At 41.5% G+C, this 22229-nt stretch overlaps 1 long non-coding RNA gene across 3 annotated transcripts in view; it reads left to right on the forward strand.

Moving 5' to 3' along the window:
- LOC137859963 (uncharacterized) overlaps positions 1 to 22229 on the forward strand; it is a 177421-nt gene that overhangs the window by 300 nt on the left and 154892 nt on the right. Inside the window, exons 2-3 of one of the 3 annotated variants that reach the window (XR_011098688.1) lie at positions 419 to 502; positions 4778 to 4873. This is a non-coding gene — a long non-coding RNA (uncharacterized lncRNA). Of the gene's footprint in view, positions 1 to 100; positions 503 to 4777; positions 4874 to 22229 lie in introns of those variants that run through there. The other 2 variants (XR_011098687.1, XR_011098686.1) reach the window with 2 other exon arrangements.

The following is a 22229-nucleotide window of genomic DNA, read 5'->3' on the forward strand; positions in this document are numbered from 1 at the left end:
CAGTGAAAGCAAGGAGTTCTGAGGTGAAAAAAATACATTTTGGGTTAAAAAAAGTCATTTTGTGTTTAAAACGACATTTTGTGGTGAAAACAAAGCATTTTGAGGTGAAAATGTGGAATTTTAGGGTGAAAATGAGACGTTTTGGGGTAAAATCTAGAGGTTTTGAGGTAAAAAGAAGACATTCTGGGACGAAATCAAGGCGTTTTGTGATGAAAACATATTTTGGGGTGAAAACGAGACTTTTGGGATGAAAAAAAGACATTTTTGGGTGAAAACGAGACATTTAAGGGTGAAAAAGAGATTTTTTGGGTTCAAGACGAGGCATTTTGAGATGAAAAAAAAAACTCGGTTTTTGCTGAAAATGACACATTTTGGGGTGAAAACAAGACATTTTTGACCTAAAATAAGATAGTTTGAGGTGAAAACAAAATACTTTTAAGTGAAAGCAAGACAATCTGAGGTGAAAACAAGATATTCTGTGGAGAACACAAGACATTTTCAGGTGAAAATGATATTTTGCAGTGAAAGCAAGGAGTTCTGAGGTGAAAAAAAGACATTTTGGGTTTAAAAAAGTCATTTTGTGTTTAAACGACATTTTGTGGTGAAAACAAAGCATTTTGAGGTGAAAATGTGGAATTTTAGGGTGAAAATGAGACGTTTTGGGGTAAAATCTAGAGGTTTTGAGGTAAAAAGAAGACATTCTGGGACGAAAACAAGGCGTTTTGTGATGAAAACATATTTTGGGGTGAAAACGGCTTTTTGGGTGAAAAAGGATTTTTAGGGTGAAAACGAGATTTTTTGGGTTCAAGACAAGGCATTTTAGGGTGAAAACGAGATTTTTTGGGTTCGAGACGAGGCATTTTGAGATGAAAAGACTCGTTTTTTCCTGAAAACGACACATTTTGGGGTGAAAAAATGACATTTTGGGGTGAAAGCAAGGCATTTTGAGCTGAAACCTTGACATTTTGGTGTGAAAACAAGACATTTTGAAGTGAAAACAAGGTATTTTGGGGGTGAAACAGGGACATTTTGAGGGGAAAACCAATCATTTTGGGGTAAAAAGGGGACATTTTCTGGTGGAAATGAGAAATGTTGAGGTGAAAACAAGGTATTTTGGGGGGAAAACGAGTCATTTTGAGGTGAAAATGGAACATTTTGTCGTGAAAACTAGATATTTTGGCGTGAAAAGCTATTTTGAAGTGTAAACAAGAAATTTTGTGGAGAAATAATGCGTTTTGGGGTGAAAACGAGGTGTTTTGGGGTGAAAACCAGGCATTTTGGGGTGAAAAGTTATTTTGAAGTGGAAATGACATTTTGTGAAGAAAGACAGTGTTTTGAGGTGAAAACAAGGTGTTTTGTGGTGAAAAGCCATTTTGAAGTGGAAACAAGGTATTTTGGGGTGAAAACGGGACATTTTGTGGTGAAAAGAAATTTTTTTAGGAAAAAAATATAATTTTGGATGAAAACGAGGCATTTTGGTGTGAAAAGACGACGTTTTGTGGTGAAACCTAGATGTTTTGAGGTGAAAAGAAGACATTTGGGGGGGGAAACAGGGCATTTTGGGATGAAAAGGAGACATGTTGGGGTGAAAAAAGGGACATTTTGAGGGGAAAACGTGGCATTTTATGGTGAAAACTAGACATTTTTGGGTGAAAAGCTATTTTGAAGTGTAAACAAGAAATTCTGTGGAGAAGGAAGGTGTTTTGAGGTGTAAAAATGATGTTTGGGGGTAAAATAAAAAAAGACATTTTGTGGTTAAAACGAAATTTTGGGATGAAAACAAGGCATTTTGGGGTGAAAATGAGAGATTTGGTGGTGAAAAAGACATTTTGGGGTGAAAACTAGAGGTTTTGGGGGTGAAAAGACATTTTGGGGTGAAAAAGAGACATTTTGAGGTGAAAACAAGGCATTTTGTGGTGAAAAGGCATTTTGGGGTGAAAACGGGACATTTTCTGGTGAAATGATATTTTTGGGGAAAAAATATTTTTGGATGAAAACGAGGCATTTTGGGGTGAAAACAAGGTATTTTGTGGTGAAAAGGTATTTTGAAGTGGAAACAAGGCATTTTGGGGTGAAAATGGGGAATTTAGTGGTTAAAAGGGGACATTTAATGGTGAAAAGATAGTTTAAGGTGAAAAAGGATACTTTGTGGAGAAAACCATGCGTTTTGAGGTGGAAACAACGTTTGGGGTGAAAACAAAGCTTTTTGAGGTGAAAGGAAGATGTTTTGGGCTGAGAGCAAGGCATTTTGGGTTGAAAACTAGACCTTTTGTTGTGAAAATGACACTTTGGGGTGAAAGCAAGGCATTTTGAGGCCAAAAAAATGGGCGTTTTGGGGTAAAAAGACATGTTGTGGTGATAACTATATTTTGGGTTAAAAAGAAGGTGTTTTGGGGTTTAAATGAGGTGTTTTGTGGTGAAAACGAGGTGTTTTGGGTGTTAGAATTACATTTTGTGGTGAGAACAATGCGTTTGGAGGTGTTAGAGCCCTCCTGGCTCCAGAGGCACTTCTTAACTGTGGTTCCTGCAGTGTGGCAGCACCACTGGGGGAATATTTCCCAAGCTCCTGACCCTGCAGGAGGTGGTAGCCATGTCCAGTGCCCCTCGCCTCTGTTGGCTTCCAGAGAATCCCCTGCTCTGTCCCACAGCTGCCAGCCTGCCTCTCAGCCTCGTGTTGTGAGGGCTTAGAAGCCCTGTGTATGTTCAGGAGGCCTCATACTGCTCCTGAGAAGAGCGGGGCAGTGCGGCTGGGCAGGAGCTCTGCTGCCTTTACCCTGCTCCTGCAGTCCCTCCCTGCTCCCAGCGAGGTGAGCCATGCTTCCATGTGCTTGTGGTGCCCGCTGGTGCCCGAGTCTCGGAGGAGTACTTCCCTGATCCTAGGTGCTGCTCTGTCATAAAAATCCCGGAGCGGCGAGGCATGGTTGTTCTCTGACTCACGCTTCTCAGTATTATGTTGTTAAATACCAAACACATGAGCCTGGTTCTGCCTTTGGCTGTACCAGGAAAAATCCAAAGTAATGCCACTTGGGCGAGGGACATTATTCCACACCCACTCCAGCGTCATTAAGAGTAGATCTGTTCCCTTTATTTATTTCTCTTTAAATACATACGCAGGTCTCCTTTGATGTTGTACCAGGATGAATTTTCGCTGTCTTTGAATTCTGCTTTTGGCTGCGCTTATCACACTTCAACTGAAGCTCATCAACTACACTGCACTGCCTTTCCCATGTTCTGTGATTTTTATCTCATTTTGGGAATTGATGTGAAAATCACCCAAGCCTCAGATTTGTAGGATTAGTTTTAACTTGTGTGACCTGATTGTGTAAAGGACATGCTGAAAACGTAGCTGCCTCTGGGGCAGGTCCGGGGTGGAAACTGCATTACAGCACACTGAAGTGGAAGGGGGATTTCTGAAGACAATGAAGTAGCGCAGGTAAAGCCCCTACAGATTAACAGCCTTTAAAGCTAAGATAAACAGTTGCAGTTATCTTGTCTGACCTAACTTCCTGGAGTTAATTCTTGACTGAATTAGAACAGGACTTCCTGAACTAATTTATGGTTAAGGAGGCATAGGAGGTTCTACCAGCTTTTTCACAGGTGATCTGTGGCACCCTATTCATCAGCGGAATTTAAGGATTCATTTGCTTTGGGTCACTCTGCTTTGTGGTTTTCTTGTCTTGTTTGGAATTGTAGTAGTGGTACTGTGGACACTGGGACAAATTTAGCTTCTAATAGCTCCCTAATTTAAAGCTAAATTCAGAGGTTTTTTTTTGACCTAGAACTCGATAAAGGCTCCACAGGGATTCCCTATACAAACACACAAAACACAGCCTTCGTAGAGGGTCCAGGCAGAAGGGAGCAGCAGTGCAGGATATTGTTCTCGCAGAGCCCTTCTGCTCGTCAGTCACAGGCTACTGCAAACCAGGCAGGTTAACATACCGCCTAATTATTTGATGGGATTCATATTCTTTCACAAATGCGATGAATAATGCACGTGCGTTGAATCAGGCCAGAGGAAAACTATTCCTTCTCCAGCTTATTATTAACTCCTTGTTGTATAACGTACTTGAAATCGGTTGGTTCTGTGGTATTTTAATGTGTGGGTGGGTGGTATATATATATGTGAATAATTTAAACTGTAACACATGTCTCTCTTTGATATTTGACTTGAAACTAGAGAACAAAAATGAATTCTATCCACCTGGTTTTGCCCTTCCTTAATACTGGCATCTCCCCTGCAGTGGGTATTCTGCATTTTTTGTCTCCTGTAGGTTTGAAATGCTCCACTGTTGGGGCTTAATCTGAAGAAAGGAGCTCATTTTTGGGGGGGATGTGTTTTTTGATATTGTGGCTTTCTCTCTCTCTCTCTCTCTTTTTTTTTTTTTTTTGTTAATCCCATCACATGTTCATATGTGTCCTTGAGACTGCTGAAAATATTTTCTCTTCCCCTTGGTAGGCCTACAATATCAGCGCATAGCTTTATGTTTTGTCCACTGCTTTTATTCTTACTAAAACAAAATACATTTTAATTGTGATCTATCTTCAGTCTTCTACAGGGGCCCCTTTATGTAGAATGAGTGTATTTTGAGAACAAAAAGTCTTTTTTTTTTTTTTTTTTTAATGTATTCAGCAAACAGTGTTCATTCTTACAGTGTTACAGAAATTTAAACAGTCTTAAATATGGAAAACTTATGAACACCCCTTTGAAAGCATACACCTTGCCCCAATTTCTGCTGCAACCAAAGGAGACTCCAACTCTCCAATTCCAATTTTACAGGCACTTCGCAGAATTGCTTTTTTCCACGATAATGAGCAAGAACGGGGTCCTGGAGCCCTCTGGTGGATGTCTTGCAGAAGACAGGCAGCTGAAAGCGTAAGTAAACGAACTTTAAAAATGCTGTTGCTATTTTCTCATCCTTATTTCTCAGCTGATTATAAATGTGCTTAATTTGAAATCCAAAAGGTGATTATTTCTGTCACTCCTGAGAGAACTCATGTCACAATTTCAGAGTCTCACGGGTGAATTGACCTGCATCTCAAGGCTACAATCAGATTTAATCAAGACTTTTTGTCTTTACTTTCTTGGTAATAGGAAGTTCTATGCGAAAATTTCCTTCATTTATCACAATTACAGTGGTCTTGTAGTCAAATAACAGACGATTCTGAGTTTGTGACAAAGTAATCTATTTCATTCACAGGTACAAAAACTTTTATGATAGAGAATTGGGTGATTTATCTAAAAATAAATAGAAAAGTAAGTGAATAATAAGTAAATGAATAATTTGTCTGTCATCTTTCTGTCAGGGACCTCATTGTGCTTTACATTTGTGTCTTATTTTATATACAGTAGGCTGGAACACAGAAAGATGACATGTATTTCCAAAAATTTCAGTATGTGTCTGTGACAGATCTGGGAAGAAGAATTAGGAATTTAGGTTCCCTGACTCATCCTGTGTTAACAAGTTTGTTCCTTAGGAGCATTTCTGAGGATGTGAAAAAACAAAGCAAATGGGGGACAAAGTCTTTTTTCAGTCTCTGGTTGTAACACATTCAGCAAAGCTGGTCTATAAAGGGACTGGGGTGTGTGCCTTTTGCTGCTCCATTGATTTGGTCAGCTTTAAAGGAGCAGTAAGAAGATGATACTGAAAAGCCCTGAAGAGATGGAGGCTTTTGTTCTGCAGAAGGCCCTTGGTGCTGTTATATTGGATACTGATGTACTTAAACCAGTGAAAAAAGTAGTTCTAAAGTTGGTGGTGGTTAAATCAAAAGTCAAACAAGAAATGCCCAGGTAAAAGTGTCAGATGATCCCACAGTTTGGAGGAGCTTTTAGACTGCTAAATATTTGGAAGTGGTGACCTGTGTGCCGATGCTGTAAGTGGTATGTGCTCTACGTCAGGCAGCTTTTTTGAGTTTCTCGTAGGTGTAGCTAGTCAGAGTTCAGTAATGGGCTGATTCTTAGTCATTGCATATGACTCTCACTGTGCAGGTTTTCTTTTTAGCAAGTGTAATACAGGGCTTTCTTGGTAGTATTGCTGTCTGGGACAGCACTGTTACTGTTGTGTTGTTCATAAGCAAATGACTTTGCAGCATCAAGACTGCTGTGACTCCTTGCATTTTATCTGTGAATGCAGGCCCTACTGCCACGAAGGACTTTCTGTCTCTAGGATGTTGTTTCTCAGCCACGTGCCAAGGTAGATAGTGGACACTTTGCCGGGCCAGGGACAAACTGGTTTAAATATCATTTATTGAAAGCTCATTGGTTTGCCATGTGTATTTTATATAAAATATTGTCAGGACCTGTTCTGCTGCTGCTTTTATATGTGAAAGTAATTTTTGTGTTTTGTGTTTTTTTTTTTTTTTTTTTTTTTTTTTAGCAGCTAACTCAGCCAGAACCCAAATATGAAAGCTTTCCCTAATTTAAAGGAATTTTAAGAACTGGAAAATTTTAATACTTATCTAGCTGCATTTGAATGTGTCTCTGAATTTGCATAATAAATGCCTGATCTTTGCTGTTGGCAGAACTAAAATATGGAGAGGATCAGAATATGATTTAAGCACTCCATCTTTCTCTAACTTCTTTTGTTCAGCTGTCATGGGAAAAAAAATCTATGTACTGGAAAGAGGTTAGGACTCTTAGGTTCTGATTCTCACCTCTCTCTGTCCTCAAGCATTATCTTCATTTTATAGATGGACAAGGTGAGGCTAGCAACACTTTACATTTTGTTAAAACGTTTTGAGGTCTGCTACTGAAAAGTGAATTCAAAAGCTTCAGACTTCCTGTATAATTATGTAGCTTTTCTTTTACTTATCCACCTGCTTCATCTCAGGCAGGATGAAAAGAAAAAACATGCTCAGCTGGGATAATGTACCTGCCTTCAGAGCATTCTGATTAAATTATACACTATAAAATTATCTTTGAGTAAAAAAAAAAAAAAAAAAAAAGGGGGGGAGGGAGGAAAAAAAAAAAAAGGATGCTGCCTTCAGGAGTTCCCTCAAGAGTTCTAGGCAGTTTGTGTCTTTTGGTTTTGATGGCTGGTATTTTTGGCCAGAATATTCCCAGCATGTAGGGAAAGAGCACAAGGTGCACCTGGTTCCTTGTCGTCTTTCGATGCCCTGCTCTTGGAGGGTTCTGCTTTTTAGATTTGATTTGCACTTAGATTTGATTTGCACTTGAAAAACAAGTTTGCAAAAACGGTTTTAGGAGACAAAGTCATTCTAAGCAGCAGTGAGAAAAGCTGCAGTGTCTGAGAACAGATATAACCATTGAAGAAATACTTAGCTTTTTTTTTTTTTTTTTTCTGGTTCCCATAGGTATGTATTAGTAAAAACACTACAACAGGTGTACGGTGGAGGATGAATGTTGTTACACAGAAGTTGCCATCTTCTAATGTGGACTGTGTAGGAAATACCCTCTTCATAGAGCACACCCTGGTGAACCAGAAGGATTAATTTACTCCCTTAAAAATTTTACTGTACTCCTAACTACTCCCCATGGAATCAGTTAATCCTGCAGTTGCTGATAAAAGCACACTCACTTCCTTTGCATAGCCCAGTTATTTTGCTTGTTGTCTGAAGCAGTCCTCGACCCTGGTTATTGGGCAGCAGGTGGGCAATTTGTATGAGAACTGCTAGAGCTGACAGCTGAGGGCTGTTGAAGATCAGTGCAGCAGCTGAGCACTAGATGCCACTCTAAGGCCACAGTAGGAGCTTTGCAAGCCTGCTGCAAGAACCGTAGTGGTGGAGAAGGCCAGGACACTGGGTCTCAGAAAGCCCTGTGCGGGAGGGAGACAGGCCGTGCTCCTTGCATACCCCCCCCAGTGAGGCTGACAAACCAAATGGAGAAGGTGAATTAGGAGCCACCGGCTGGGGATTCAGCCCCCATGGGAGTCAGGGCCTGCAGCAGGTGCTTCAGATGGGAATTAAACTTCCAGAGTTAACTAATAATCTCCCAGCTTTTATGGCTTTGTGCACAGGTGTCCTTACTTTTACCTGTTAGCCAGATGGGCTCAAAAGGAAGGGGGAAGATCAAGGTGAAAGGGCATTTATAGCTCCCTGGGTGGAATTTTGTGAGAGCTTAAGGATGGTCTGAAGAGCTATGGCTCTTACACTGTTTCTGCTGGTACGGTCCTTCTGCAGGCAGGTCTGTAAAAGTATGTGATCAGTAGAAATGTGGCTAACCTCCTCCTACACCAATCCCCTATGTGTCCTAAACATTGCAGCATTGTGCTGGGAACCAGACATCAAAACTGTCTATAATCTGACTTAGCTAATGGGCATGAGTCACAAACCTCAGCGTGAGACTTGTGTGGCTCACAAAATGCAGGAGTATCTGAATAAAGGTTTGGCTTGCTGTCAAGATAACAGCTCGTTGTGGAGTTTGGATTCAGATCAAGGCTGAAATGTGAATTGAAGTTTTGATGGGACAGCATTTTTTCTGGGAATTGAGTTTGTTTTACTGAACAGTTTGAAAGTGAATACTTTCTGTGAATGCCCTATACTATACATCTTTTAAAACAGTATTCTCTGTTCATGCAACATAAGGTTAGTAGCATGAATGTGTGCTTACAAGTACTGAAGAAGCTTCTCGAATTAGGGGTAGTGACAGCAGGCAAAGACTTTCTTGTCATTAACTGGGAGATAAGTGAGTAGGCCCTTCACCTTCTGAACTGCTGAGCTCTTGATGTTTCCACCTAGACACCCAGTGCTTTGTATGCGTGTGTGCGTATATGTATATATATCCTCTTATATAGAAGGATTTATCAATGCAACGTCAGAGTTTTGAGTTAACTGTGTAGCTTGTAGTCCTCAGCCTTGACGAGGAGTACATGCTGATCAGGAGGAAGCAGGAAGGGATAAATCCCAGTAAAAATCCTACTCATTGATGCGTATTATTTCTCTTTCAATTACTTGGTATTCCTACATCAGGAAAAGTGTGCAATGCATTGCTGAGTGAGTTATGCTGGTTTCAAATAGCACGCTTACAGAGAAAATAAGATCTTCGCTGCTACTAGCTAGAGGAATATTTTAAGGAAGGGTAGAGGCATGTATCTCAGAGCTGAATGTTCTGGGGTGCTGACTTCTAGGGACACTAGCACTGCATTGCTGGTCGGTGGTCCTGCTCAGCCCTCCCATCTGTGCTGTGACTGGATCCAGCCTTGTTAGAGGAGACGTCTGTGAGGGGAATTTCACTTTAACAGAATTAAGTACTCAAAAAGAAATGCTCTTGGCAAGTATAATGCCTCACCTGACTGTTTTGTTCTCTATATGAAGAATAAATACCTGTTACAGTTACTTGCAAACAGAATTTCTGATTTAGCTCAAATGGTAGAGGATTGTCTTTTTGGTGCTGAAGTTTTTGTATTTGCTCCCTGCTGACCAGTTTAAACGTTTGTTACGTGGAGGCCGTAAACCTTACTAGTGAAACAGGTAGCAAGGGCTAGAAACTCTGCAGCACTTCAGTAGCCTGGCAATATGATTCTAGTAAAAAGCACCAGAAAGAAATATTCTGTCTCTCCTGCCAGCACCTACCTTCTGGAAAAGCTACATACCAGCAGAGTGATTGTTTAGTGATGTATGGAGGGCTTGTATGTGTTTTTTCATGTATCCATATGTGAATGTATATTGTCCTACGGTTGTCTAACCCACCTGGGGTCCCCTAGGTCTGTGAACTAAAGCCTGTGTAGTTATCTAACACAGGATGTTGGGTCAGTTTCTGTTTTCCCTAACCTGAATTTAAATGCAGAAGCGAGTACTTTGAAGTAGAGCATTCTTGGGTATTAAGGAAGGAGCTTGGTCTTTCGTATGTAAATTACCCTGCCATTGCACACACAATCTTTTATCCATGAAGCCACCCAAGTCCTAACCTGGAATTTCAAGGTTTTCTGTCGGCAACATCCATCTTCTCTGGCCCTCCTCATATTAGCATTGATCTACAGTGGAAATAGAGAACACGGCTGTGTTATTATATACCCAGCTGCAATTTCTGTTCCAGTGATTGAGTGTACATACAGAATTTTTGAAACATGGCCATTCTAACTTATTTTGTCTTCCTGTCAATAACATGGCACTTGTCCAAATTATGGATCAATATCAGCTGATCTTTTTATGTTAAACTGTAATGAAGTTGCCTCTCTTATTGGAGATGTGATCTTGCTTCAGGCAATGCTTTTAACTGAGAACTTTGGAATGGAAATAGGGGAGAGGGGAAACAGAAGTAGGGGAAGGACATGGGGAGGAAAGAGCAACAGCTAGGAGGGGAATAGCAGCAGTGAAAGAGCTAGGAATGGAGGAAGAAGAAAAGAGTAGGGACAGGGTTATGGAGAGAAATGGCTTGTTAGGAGCTGTGGTACTGTGGGTAAGAGCTCTGCTCTTCTGTATTGTCAAAAGCCAGTGGTAGATGCTGGGAGCGAAAACCTCTCTTGAAATCCTGAGCAACACTTACTTTAACTTTGTGGGTGTCTCACTTTGTTTCAAACAGTTGGTGAAATCAATTTAAAAAAAACAGAGGAAAAAGGGATGAGGCAAGGAGTGGAGAACGAGAGAGATAAAAAGATCAGCCTGCCTTTTCCTTGCAAGGAAGCAGTACAGGATCAGCTCTGCAGTGGCTTTTCCAGGCTGGTATCTAGCTCTGAAGAGTTTTGGGGTATCTGTGCTGTGCACTAGCTGTAGCGCAGAGCAGGTGGATGCCTCTCATTTCCTACTGCTGCACCTGCTTTTACTTCAACTCTGTTTTACTTTGTTAGAAAAAGTGTTGAGGGGAACTTCTGTAATCCTGTTTCAAGGGTAAAGGGTTTTATGGAAGAAAGATGGTGTGTCAGGCTTTCAGAAGAAGACTCTGAGAGGGACTGTTACATTGCTTTGTAGGGAAAAACAGTAAAAAAGGGAACTTTTTAGGAAAAAATAGAATCAAAACAAATCCATAGAGGGATATCGCCTTTTATCTGCAAGGGCCTTCTCTAATACTTTTTCATTATCTCACCCTCTTTCCTTAGAAGGTTATTTCACTGCTTCTTTGTCCTGGCATTTTCACAAATTGTTTAGTGAACTCTATGAAAGTACTACTAGGAAAAAAAAAAATCTGAATCATCTTAACCCCACAGTGCATAGGCACAAACGAAGTTTGTGGTAGAGAGAGGGGGAATCAGTGTAAGTAATTCTCAAACTAGAGTTATCTGAGAGCTCTGTTAGTGAGGGGTATTTTTTATGATGCCTAAGCTTTTTTGCTCATATGAGGCTCATGTTCAGCCTGCCCTTTATTCTCTTCCTCATTTTTCATCTTATGCTTTACCATAGTTTCTGCTTCTTTTGCTGTATTTTTTCCTCCACTGGACTACACCACTTCTATAGCTCTTTCTGGATAAGGAATTTGTGTGTGTGTATGTCTTTAAAATTGTTTTTGTTACTCCATGGAAGCATCTAGACCAAAACAATCACAGTGCTGGATTTGAGAAGCACATAAGACCTTCGTAAGACTTGACAATGGGGTAGATAGAAAACCTGAGATAAGTAAGGGGAATGGAGGAACAAAGCGACTGGGTTGTTTACTGTCAGAGAACTGTAGCTGAGTTTGGAATTGAATTTGGATTGTACAGTCTTGTATGGACATCTCTAATCCCCAAAATATTCCCTTTTTGGAGTCTTAAGTAAAGAATACCTAAGTAAGACCTCTCCATTTCAAGCCAATGCTAGAGGGAACAAAAAACGTTTAGGCTGTGTGGCTATGTTAGTCAAGATGCTTTCAAATTTTTAGTCTCTGGGATCCAGTTTATTTTTAGTTTGTTACAGTATCAGGTTTAAGGAATGAATTTGTACATTGTTTTAAAAATCCTTAAATTGTAAAGATTGGGTGAGCTGTAACTTTGAGGGCAACTTTGTAGCGGTTAGGTGCCTCCAAGCTTATAATATCAAAATATGTCAAGAGATTTTCCCTGTTTTTAGGGCTTTGGTAGGTTAGGGCAGTGTTATTATTTCACTTTTGCAGGTGAAGAACTGAGGCACAAAGACACAGTAATGATATTGGAGTTCTTAAACTGTCAAATGAAAATGAAGACTTTTTTTAAGTTTGGGAATAATTTTGAATGTGAAAGCTGGAATATTTCATATAAATTTTATTTTTTTTTTCTTTTTTTTTAATTAGTTTGTAAAAAAATAATTGCTCTCGGGGGTGGGGGGGGAGGGAGTTATACTGAATCTACATTTTCAGCTTAAAAAACATACCAAAAAAAATCTAAGTAGCTATAGTTACCGTGGCAGAGCAGGAATGGTTAAGCCGCATCTTTTGCTGCTAGGCCTTTTGCAGTCCAAAGTACTACTTTAATCACTTTATTAAGGTAGAAGAAAAAACTTTAAGACCAGTACCTAGCTTTTCAAGCAGTTTGATAATCTGTTGGTGTGAATTGGCACAGCTGTGCTGGGGTCAGCAGGGTCCAGCTGACAGCCTGCTTGTAACTGTGCCACCAAGGTTCACTTTCTTTTTCTAAACCAAGCAAAGCACAGAGAATTGTGTAAGTCGGAAAACTGTGCTGACAGTACTTTCTTCAGACATGGGAGGGAATGTAGAAGGGGCAAGAAGCAAACCTGGGAGATGTGCAAAACAATAAGAACAAACCCAAACAAGAAATAACACACCCTCACCACAAAAGCCTTGTAGGAGACCCAGCATTAGTTACAAAGCAGATGCTGGTAATGCTTCTGCTCGGCAGGGGACTACAAACATATGTCCCAAGTCCCACACTTCATGCGACTATTTACACAAGTGTAAAGTAAAGGGAAGGGACTATCCCTGTTAACTGGTGCTCAGCAGTACACGGGTTCCACTTGTGCATCGGTGTCAGGGGAAACGGGGTAGCAGGGAGTGAAGCTTAGAGAATTCAGCCTGAGCAAAGCCAAATGGGTTATTGAAGGTTATAGAAGGATATTTCCATCAACTGATTTGTTTGTTTGCAGCACCAAAGAAGTGAGGATATGGAACAAAATGAGGGGAAATGCTTTTAGTTTTGAATGAACATTTTTTTCTTTGTATTGAAATGCTTGATTTTAGTATAATAATAATAAAAACTAAATTTCAAGAAAGCAATGCAGAACAGCTTAAAGATCTGAATATTTTGTATTCAGAATATCAGGTTGAATTATTTGGACTTTCAGAAAATTATTTTAGACTGAACATAAATAATTTTAAAAGATGTGCAGTCAACAGAGATCTGTATTTTAAGTTCTTAATCAGCTTTACCTTTACATATGAACTATCCAATAAGGGCAGTAAATTGTCAAAGGGAAGGGGTTAAATTAGTCATAGTCTAACTTTACTGAAGGTGAGAAAATTATACCAGCTATGAATTTGCCCCACTTTAAAAATGCGAAGTGAGACTTATGGCTGCATATCCTATTTTTACGCCTGCTGTTGACTGTGGGAGCATTGTATTGGGAGCGTTGTTTGCATTACAAGAGAATTGCGATGACTGAATTGTAGTTCAGGGTTGTCTTTGTCTTCTGTTAGCAGATAGATTACCATAACTGGTTTAGACCCATTCCTGGCAGAATTAAATTGATTCCAGTGGATTTACACTACAAATGAATTTATTCTGCAATTTTCATGGTTTTCAAGCGACTGCTGGCTTTGGATGGTACTGTAGAATTTCAACCAGTTATTTAGGACCAATTCTAGAAATGTATGCTTTAAAAAAAATAATCTTTCTAGGCTGAAAATTTGCAAGAAATGCTGCTGGAAGCTTGGTCCAGTGAGCCTTCATTCTTTTGTTGAACAGGGCTGAGACTTTGGTTCTGTTCTTTGTGATATCACTAGTTGTGGCAATCGCACTTCTCGGTGCCTTCATTTCCTTACACATGACATGGATATAGAGTATTTAATCTCCTCTGGAAAAATATTTGAAATCCATGGTAGAAGACTGATAAATGTGAGTAAAATACCGCTCTGTGATTATGGTTTTGTTATTCCATGTTTTCTATCTTGCTTTTCCGATCTGTATCTCTGATATTTTTACTGAATGCAGTAAATGATGTGCTGACCTACTGTATTTCAGTTGTATCTAATAAGACTTTATACACATTTTCTTAAAATACAAATTAAAACAATTTTAGAGCAAATTGCATACATTTGTAAATAGAAAATTTGCCTTTGATTTGTCTGTAATACAGCACTTCAGGAACACATGTTGTTGCTGTTCTGTAGCTTTCTAATGAGACAGAAGGATCAGAAAGTTTTTTGTTCCGTGTCACATTTCAGCTTTCTTTTGGTAATTACAGTACCAAAGGATCTCATTGCTCTGTCACTTTGACATGGCAATGCTGAAGATGGAATTCAGAACACTTGGTTTCAAGTGCCAAGAGACGGTAGTACATAGGGCTTGTGATGTGTTTGCTACATAGGAGAGGAGAGAATGTGGCCTGCAGTCTGGGTCTTGGTTCTGTGTTGTCTCCTGTTTCAACTCGGATGTCTGTAGCCTTCAGAGCCAGTATAAAAGAGCTTATCAATGACTTCCCTATTGGCAAGCTTTGGGGACAGGACTGACAGCTGGAAGGTCTGTGAAGAAGGGGCCCTCAACCAAATGAACCCATTGGATATAGGCGCTTCCACAGAGTTCCGTGTTACAGTGACCAGTTCCTTACAAGTGAGACCTGAAGAGTCCATTATACTGCAAGTGGAGGCCCCAGCTCCTGAGTGTGATTTGCTGTCAGTGATGGTGCTGTGGGCATGAGTGTCCTGAGTGATGTGTGCATCACTGACAGGGAAGACTCAGGGAAGGGGTGCAACCTCTCTGCTGCTTGGCTGGCATTTTATTAGATGCTAGCATAGACTTAGTCCCAGTTGTCTCCATGAACTACAGGAAGCTCTTGGCTGCAGACTTCCATAGATCTCAAGGTGCATGCTTCGCTAAGGGTTGACCCTCTCAAGTCCAGGCAGGGAACTGTGCTTGCCCTTGCTCCCCTGTTATCCGCCAGCTAAGATGCCACACCATCACTGTCCTCATTGCCTCTTGGCAATTGTCTTGGACACTGGTGGAAGTCGCTACCTTCCCTGTACCTCCTTGGTGTTCCTCCTGTTCCCTCTCTGCTGCTGCTGGCGGTTGGCAGGCTGGGTCCCAGGGGCTTGTGCATCCCGCCTCTCCAGCACTCGCCTTGCTGGTGCTGCCCTGTTGCAGCAGTCAAGTGACACCTTAATAAAAAGCTTTCCTCCCTTATCTCCTCTCTGGTGCTGTGTCACTGGGCTGGGGATCGGGTTCCCATCTCTTTCACACGCACACCTGGTCATAAAACACTGGGTTTGTTTTTAACCTCAAACCAGGGAGCTTTAATTAAAGAGACAGTGACCTCTTTTATGAGTTTGCTCGCATAGGGTTTCAGGGCTATTGTCACATACAGCTCACATAACAGAGCACCATTGCACAAAGCTCCATTTACACATCCCTCCCTGGCTTTTTTCCTCTCTTTTTGTTTCCAAACGCAGAAGGAGGTTGTTTTCTTGTTTACCCCTAGGCGAAGTCTCTCCTGTTAGTAGCCTATGGCTAACAGTCTCTTTGAAGAGAACCTACCTTTCTTACTAAAAAAACACATCATTAGGCTTGGAGAAATGTTATTTTTTAATCCCTGCAGCAAATCATCTTCCTGTCCCTAAATTTGTGGGATATGAATAGCTACTTAAAATAGATCTCAGCCTACGTTCTTCTTAGCTAGTTCTTGTGCCTGTAAAGTGGGATCTGTGTGTTTGTGACAAATACTTCTCAGTGTTCGCTGTTGTATTTACCTGTACTCGTTAATTTTCAGGTACAATAACTAGTCAACAGCAATACATATAAATATATATATTTTATTTTTTTTGATCCACATAAGAATGATACATTGGGATAGGCAGCAAAACTCAGTGTTATGCAGAATAGTTCACAGAAACTTGCAGAAGCTATAGAACTTACAGAAAGAGGTTGATAAATATAGGTATGTGTATTCAGATGCACAAGTATTTGAAGATGCACAAACAAAGCTACATGTATGTGCAGACCAGGGGTTGTTTGGGGTGTGCAGACTTCTGTGCATAAGGACCTCTTTCAGCTGAGACATAGCTGGGACACAGGCAAGAAAACAAATAATCAGTGGAATGCAGAAGCACCTATGGAGGATATGCACACTGAAGGGAAAAATATACGTGGAAGAGTGTAAGTTCCCCCAGGGAATGCCCTCTATATAGACCTTCAGAAGCAGATACAAGGATATGTATGCCAGAAAATGTATATGTGGAAACTTAGATGCACATACACACTCATGCTTGCACGCTTCCAAGACCAGCATTAGTGGGCATGCATGTTTGGTCACTTAGATGCTAGTGTGTATGCATAAAATCTGGATGTGTATGTGCATAGTTGCAGATAAATGCTCCTGCACAATCCCATGCAAGTAAACTGGCTTATTCCCACTAACTCTAAATCACATATAAGTTACTGTGGGCACGTACAGCATGTTCAGGTGCTGGAACTTATACTGAACGATGCAACGCCTTTGCTTTCAATGGCGTTTACTTCCAGTGAAAGCTCACTAATGTGAAAAAAAATACATGGCTTAGCTGTAGGGATCCTAGGTAGGAGAACATGTGCCATTTCACCGTTGTAGATATGTATTGATACAAATACAGATTTATTTTTTTTTACCTAATACATTAATACAGATGCACACAGACACAAACATACCACACACACAGACCCTTAGACACACACAGATATACCCACGTCTATGTTCATTGAGAGAGACTCACTCAATATCTGTGTATGTGTGTGTTGGGAGAGGGTCATAACCTCCTCCATTCTTCTCCTGAAGGGGTTTGGATAATGAAGGGAAAAGAAATGAGGCCTGGGGCTAATTTGTAGTGGCATTTCCTGGCCTCTCTTCTGCCAATGAAGCTCCGTTTCATCTTTAGCCTTATCAATTCTGCAGTCATGTGGCTTTCCGCTTGGACGCCTCTGTCTCTTCACCCTCCTCCCCAATCTCCGATGCTAATGGAAACTTCGTTAATGCCATTAATCTGCTGACCGGGACAAGTCAAAAACATATCCACACAATCCGAGCCAGGGCTGCAAGTGTCCTGGGGCTGCCAAACAGAGGCACCCCCTGTGTTCATTGCATTCCTGAAAGAACTTCATATTGATTTATTTCTTTTTTTCTTTCTCTGCTTTCTTCCTGGACAACACTGCATCCGTCAGAGCAGGCACCAAGTAGATGGCCTTTTCTTCTTGATCACTCAATGTTTTTGCAAGAGTTCTCTCCCTACCCTTCCCCTGGTTGTAGTGCTAACACTTTCTTTCAGTGGCCTCTCATTGCAGCCTTTTTTTTTTCCCTTATGCTGTTTTTGATGAGCGACTTGTTAGTTGTGTTTTTTTTTTTTTTTCCTCTTGCCTAGTAGAATTTCATAATTAACCAGATGTTGTGAGAATCTGTCTGAAGTGGGCTAAAATAAACAGCATTCCACTCTACCTTGATATTAGCTGACAGGATCCAAGAGGCTGTTTCTCTCTCCAGACACTGTTGCTTATTGATTGTGCAGTCGCCACCAGTTCTGTCCTTCCAGAGCTGTGTTCTTGGGCTGCCTTGCCCTCTGAAATGTTGTGAGCTCCCCAAAATCACTTCTGGGGAGTGACCATGTACATGTATCATTGCTTTGCATTTTGCTAATATACTGGGTTTTGTAATGCTGCACTGTTACCTTCTACCACAGTTGAACATAATTTTCAGCCATGTACCATTCTTTTAGATACGACTTCAACTTTCCTGGCCAGTGCAGCACACCTGCAGAAGCTTGCGGCTCTGAGCAATGACTCACTGTCTCCTTATGCCTCAGGATCCTCCAGTGGCTGAACGCGTGCAAGAGCTGTGTGTCAGGGTTACACTGGCTGAGGACTTTCTGAGGAGAGAAATAGACTCCGTTTGTCTGATACTCATTTTAGGAGAAGTTTTCTGTGATAACCAGAGTTTGTAGTCAGCTCTTGAGAATGTCAGGATGTTGAGTGATCTGTATTTGATCTAGGAATCTTTGTATATGTAAATGAAATAGTGACAATGGAGGAGGAAGAGACAGCTAGGAAAGGCATGCCGTCAGTGTTGTGACATATGGATATGTTTAAAAAATAGCATCAAATTGATGAAAACAAGGAGAGAAGCTGGCAGTTCAGTATGAGCTTTGATGATGTCAGGCTAAATCCGGAATGAGATGGGCTGTGACAGGAGGCTGAGCCTTAGTTGCCACCTTCACACAGACATCACAGTACAAGCGGATTGTTTTACATGGAGAGAAGACAAAGAAGTTTCAAGTTCTTCAACCCTGGCAGCAGTTGAAGTCAAAAGTTCATCCTCATACATGAGGGTGTTTTGGGTACAAAGAATGTTTGTCACTCCCCACCAGCCAGGAGATGCTCCAGTGAACAGAGCATCTTCCTCCAGCCAGTTTTGGGATGCGGCATGCTTTTTCATCTTCAGGAAAGATGAATGTATCACGCTGGCTGATACAGAAGGGTCCGTGCTGATAGGTACCGTGCTTGCTTTTGGGGCCTTCCTGAATGAGAGCTGAGGAGAAAAAAGGGAGATGGACTGTTACCTTTTGGCATAAAAATAAAAATGCAGCTGGGACACCCAGTGCCATCACACCCCTGGTGAGATGAGTGGGAGAGTATCTGTAAACCCCCGTATGGTCCCAACCAAGGCACTTTCAGAACCCCAGCGAAACGGAACTGAAATTAAATGCTTGTTAAAGCCTTAGCAGTGCCAGAGCAGTTAAGAGCTCATAGAAGAAGGCTCAGTTTGGTTCAGCTGTTAAGTTTGCCTTCATTTCTTCATATCCTGTAACTGGAGATTCGAAATGGAAAAATGCTTGTGGAAGGACTTAAGTGCTCATAGTGAAGAGAAGTCTAGTGCCCTGGGAGATGCTGATAGGAGATTTGTAGTCTTTGTGCTGAGTGTGCCTTAGGGAAACTAGCAGTGCCTAAGTGAATTTATTTTCTGGTATAGCATGGTGACAATACCAGGCCTGTGGTGCTGCAGTGGTTATCATGCTCTGACCCTGCAGTCTGTGCCATGTTCATGAAGGGAATGACTGTGCTACTCCATCCTGCAGTAGATCTGTTTCTAGGACAAAGATCTTCAAGGAAGTGGATTGTTCATGTGCATCAAGCTGCTGAGTTCCAGGGAGCATCTTAGTGCAGAAGCACCAGGCAACTAAGCCCTATGCTAGACAAATTGTTGTCCTGTCCAGTGACCTTGGCAAGTCAATTCATTTCCACCTGCTAGGCTTTTTCTGTGCAGTCCACACATTACAAACTTTTGAGTAAGAAGTCTTTCTTCCTACGTGTGCATCCAGCAAGGGGGATGGTCCTCCTCTTGGCTAATCTCTGAATACTGCAGCAGTATAACAACGTATGCCTCCATATGGCAGGAACTGTGCATTAGACTGAGAAGTAAAAGGTCCTTTGGACTTCTGTTTGGTGCCAAGAAATAAATCAATTCAGCAAAGCCTGCATTAGCTACTGTGGGTACTGGGAGCATCCCAACTGTGGCGGCATGGAGCCTATCGAGGTTAAATTTGGATCGTGTCATGATGCAGCCTTCACACTGGGAAAGAAGTTTAAAATGTCAGTGCTGTATGTCTTCTGAGCATTCCTATTTGAATGCTATTGCCAAGCACAAAACTTCTGCTGCCCGCTGGTTGGTATGCTCTGACCCATCTTCTGCTTCTGCTTTTCTAAGTGCTAGTCTGATAGGAGCTGTCACACTGCTCTGCAAGTTCTTTCCTGCCTCCATTCTGCCACAGAAAATGTTCCAAATGATGGTGAATGCAGCTTTTCAGTGAAACATAGTTTGTTGAGGTCGTGAGGGTAGATAAAGTTTGTAGATTGAAATAACATCAATATATCTACTGGTCTGAAAAACATTTTTTTTTCTACTTTGTCCTGCTTTCTTTATTACAGGATTATTTATCTTACAATTAAATCTGTGGGGTGGTAGTCGGGAGGTGCAGTTTTTGTTTCTATTACAAATGTGCATGTTGATCGGGAGGAAGACAGAGTCTGTTGTCACATTACCCGAATGCGAGGAAGACAATAATTGTCTGACACATCTGCCTTGTTGGACTTGGGCTGACCCCGGGCAGTGCCCCTTTCGACTCAGTGAGCCCCTGCCTGGGCTGATGAGCAGTTCTTGGCTTGGCTGGGTGGTGGTGTGCTTTTGGGTTTTGTGCAGGCTTCTAGGTTTAAACCCAAAGGCTGGAAACTCAGCCATATTCAAACATCTTTCACCTTATCTCTTAACTGCGTATGTGTAGTGCTTGGTGCATTGTGGGGCTGGTATGCTTCTGTATTACTGAGGGACAAAACAAAAAAAGGTAGCATGGCTGTGTGCTCTCTCTTCTGCCTACCTTTGATACTATTATCTTTGCTATTCCCTCATTATAAATTTGGTTTCATTCTACTCATAAGTGTCCTGTGAGTAATCTGTAAGATTTCCCGAGGGCTGTGGGGGGGTGGAGAGACAGGATTTTGATGAGTACAGCTGTTCCTGGTGGTAACTGCAGCAAATTTCTGAAGCTCTGTTGCTCTGAAGTCGATGATGATGGAACAAAATCTGGAGAGTGGCCTTACCTGGAAACATTTACGCATACCAGTTTATGGTAAGCCAAAAGTGATACGACTTGTCACAAAATGTAGAAATTTGTGATGCAGAGGGCAGAGAAATAAGAATCCCCACAAACACAAACGAAGCTCTTTTAGAACCCTTGCAGTCAGTAAGGGAAGGAACTTCTTTGTTTTAATGAAAGCACAATAAAAAGTAATACTTGCAGAGTTTGTTTAATTCAAAGATGCCAGACTCGTTAGATAACTGATGACATAAAGAATGTTATTCTGCTCTGATTAGTACATAAGAATCACGTTTGCTACTTCTGAAATACAGATGCTTCTAGGATGGGCTATCAGAGACTTTTAGCTTAAAAAGCCCCACAAATTGAGCAAATTAGGACAGGTAAAAGAGGACAGAAGAGAGACAATGGCAAGAAGAGTAAGCACCCTTACAACCCTTGCCACAAATGCTGCAAGAACCTGTGTTTTACCATCTGAATAGGAAGTTGGTTCTGTGGTACGGTGCCTCCAGAACCCAGTGCTGCTTTGCCAGCCCTGCTGCGTGGTCAGGGTGCTCTCTGGGGGGCTGCATGACAGCGAGCCAGCTGGTCTTCTCTGCCCTGTGAGAGCTGGCAGGATCTCAGCACAAAGGGCTCCACACCACTCTGCCTGGCTTGTGGGTGCTTAAATAGTGGGGTGAGATCCTGCCCTCCCTTTCTGCAGAAGGGTAATGGGCTAAGGCCATTGACTTGAAAGGGAGCAGGCTTTGCAGTGGGTGCCAGGGGAGTGGTGGGCCTAGTTTCTGAGAACGTGTGATAGCTTTTAATTTTAGGTAAGAAAGCTGACTAGATTGGATGCTGGGTACTTAAAACTGCAGTAGAAATCTTTGCCCTGAAATTGTAGGTTTTGAAATTGGTTGATGAAGCTGTGGTAGGCTATCTGCACCTCCTCCTTGGTGTCCTCTAAATCTGTAACTTGCCATCTGATCGTCTGTGTGTGTCTGTGCTGGAATGAAAGGTTGAAGCTTGAGGGCTCAGTCTACTAGCCCAAATGCTTGGGGACTCCTGATGTAAACCGGCAAAGGAGGTATTGTTAAATGTGTTTTACAGAGCGTATAAATGTCCCAGGTAGATCACAATTCATGGCTGATTTTTTTCTGCACCGCAGTGCTTCAAACATGAACTCATGTACTCACTAAAACTTCAAGTGATGCGCTCTTCAGAGGCATGTCTCCTTTATGAATGGGCCTGAAGACAACTTATGAAGTCTTTCTTTACAGTACTGAAAGAAAAGCAGTGAAAGAAGCTAAAGGTGGGCACTGTAGCAATTGATCTAGGTGACTGTTTGGGCTTTGCTGCCAGCAAACACTTTTTTCTGTTGCTCCTTGTACCGCAGCTGAGGGGATGGCACCTTTTTTCTCGCTTCTGCTCAACTTCATCTAGTTCGAGTTGCAGGAGGCTGCCGTGGCTTGCAGTTCAGCTACCTACATGAAATAAGTGTGCTGTTCTCAGCCTGCTTCCTGAGGCAGCCCCGTGGCTGGCAATAATAGTAATTTAATTGTTTATTTCAGGTTCTTCTGAAGTGGGGTCATGAAGGAGGCTTTGTCCTACTGCTGCTTTTGTTTTA

Source organism: Anas acuta, chromosome 7 (assembly GCF_963932015.1).
Source record: "Anas acuta chromosome 7, bAnaAcu1.1, whole genome shotgun sequence".
Lineage (NCBI taxonomy): Eukaryota > Metazoa > Chordata > Aves > Anseriformes > Anatidae > Anas > Anas acuta.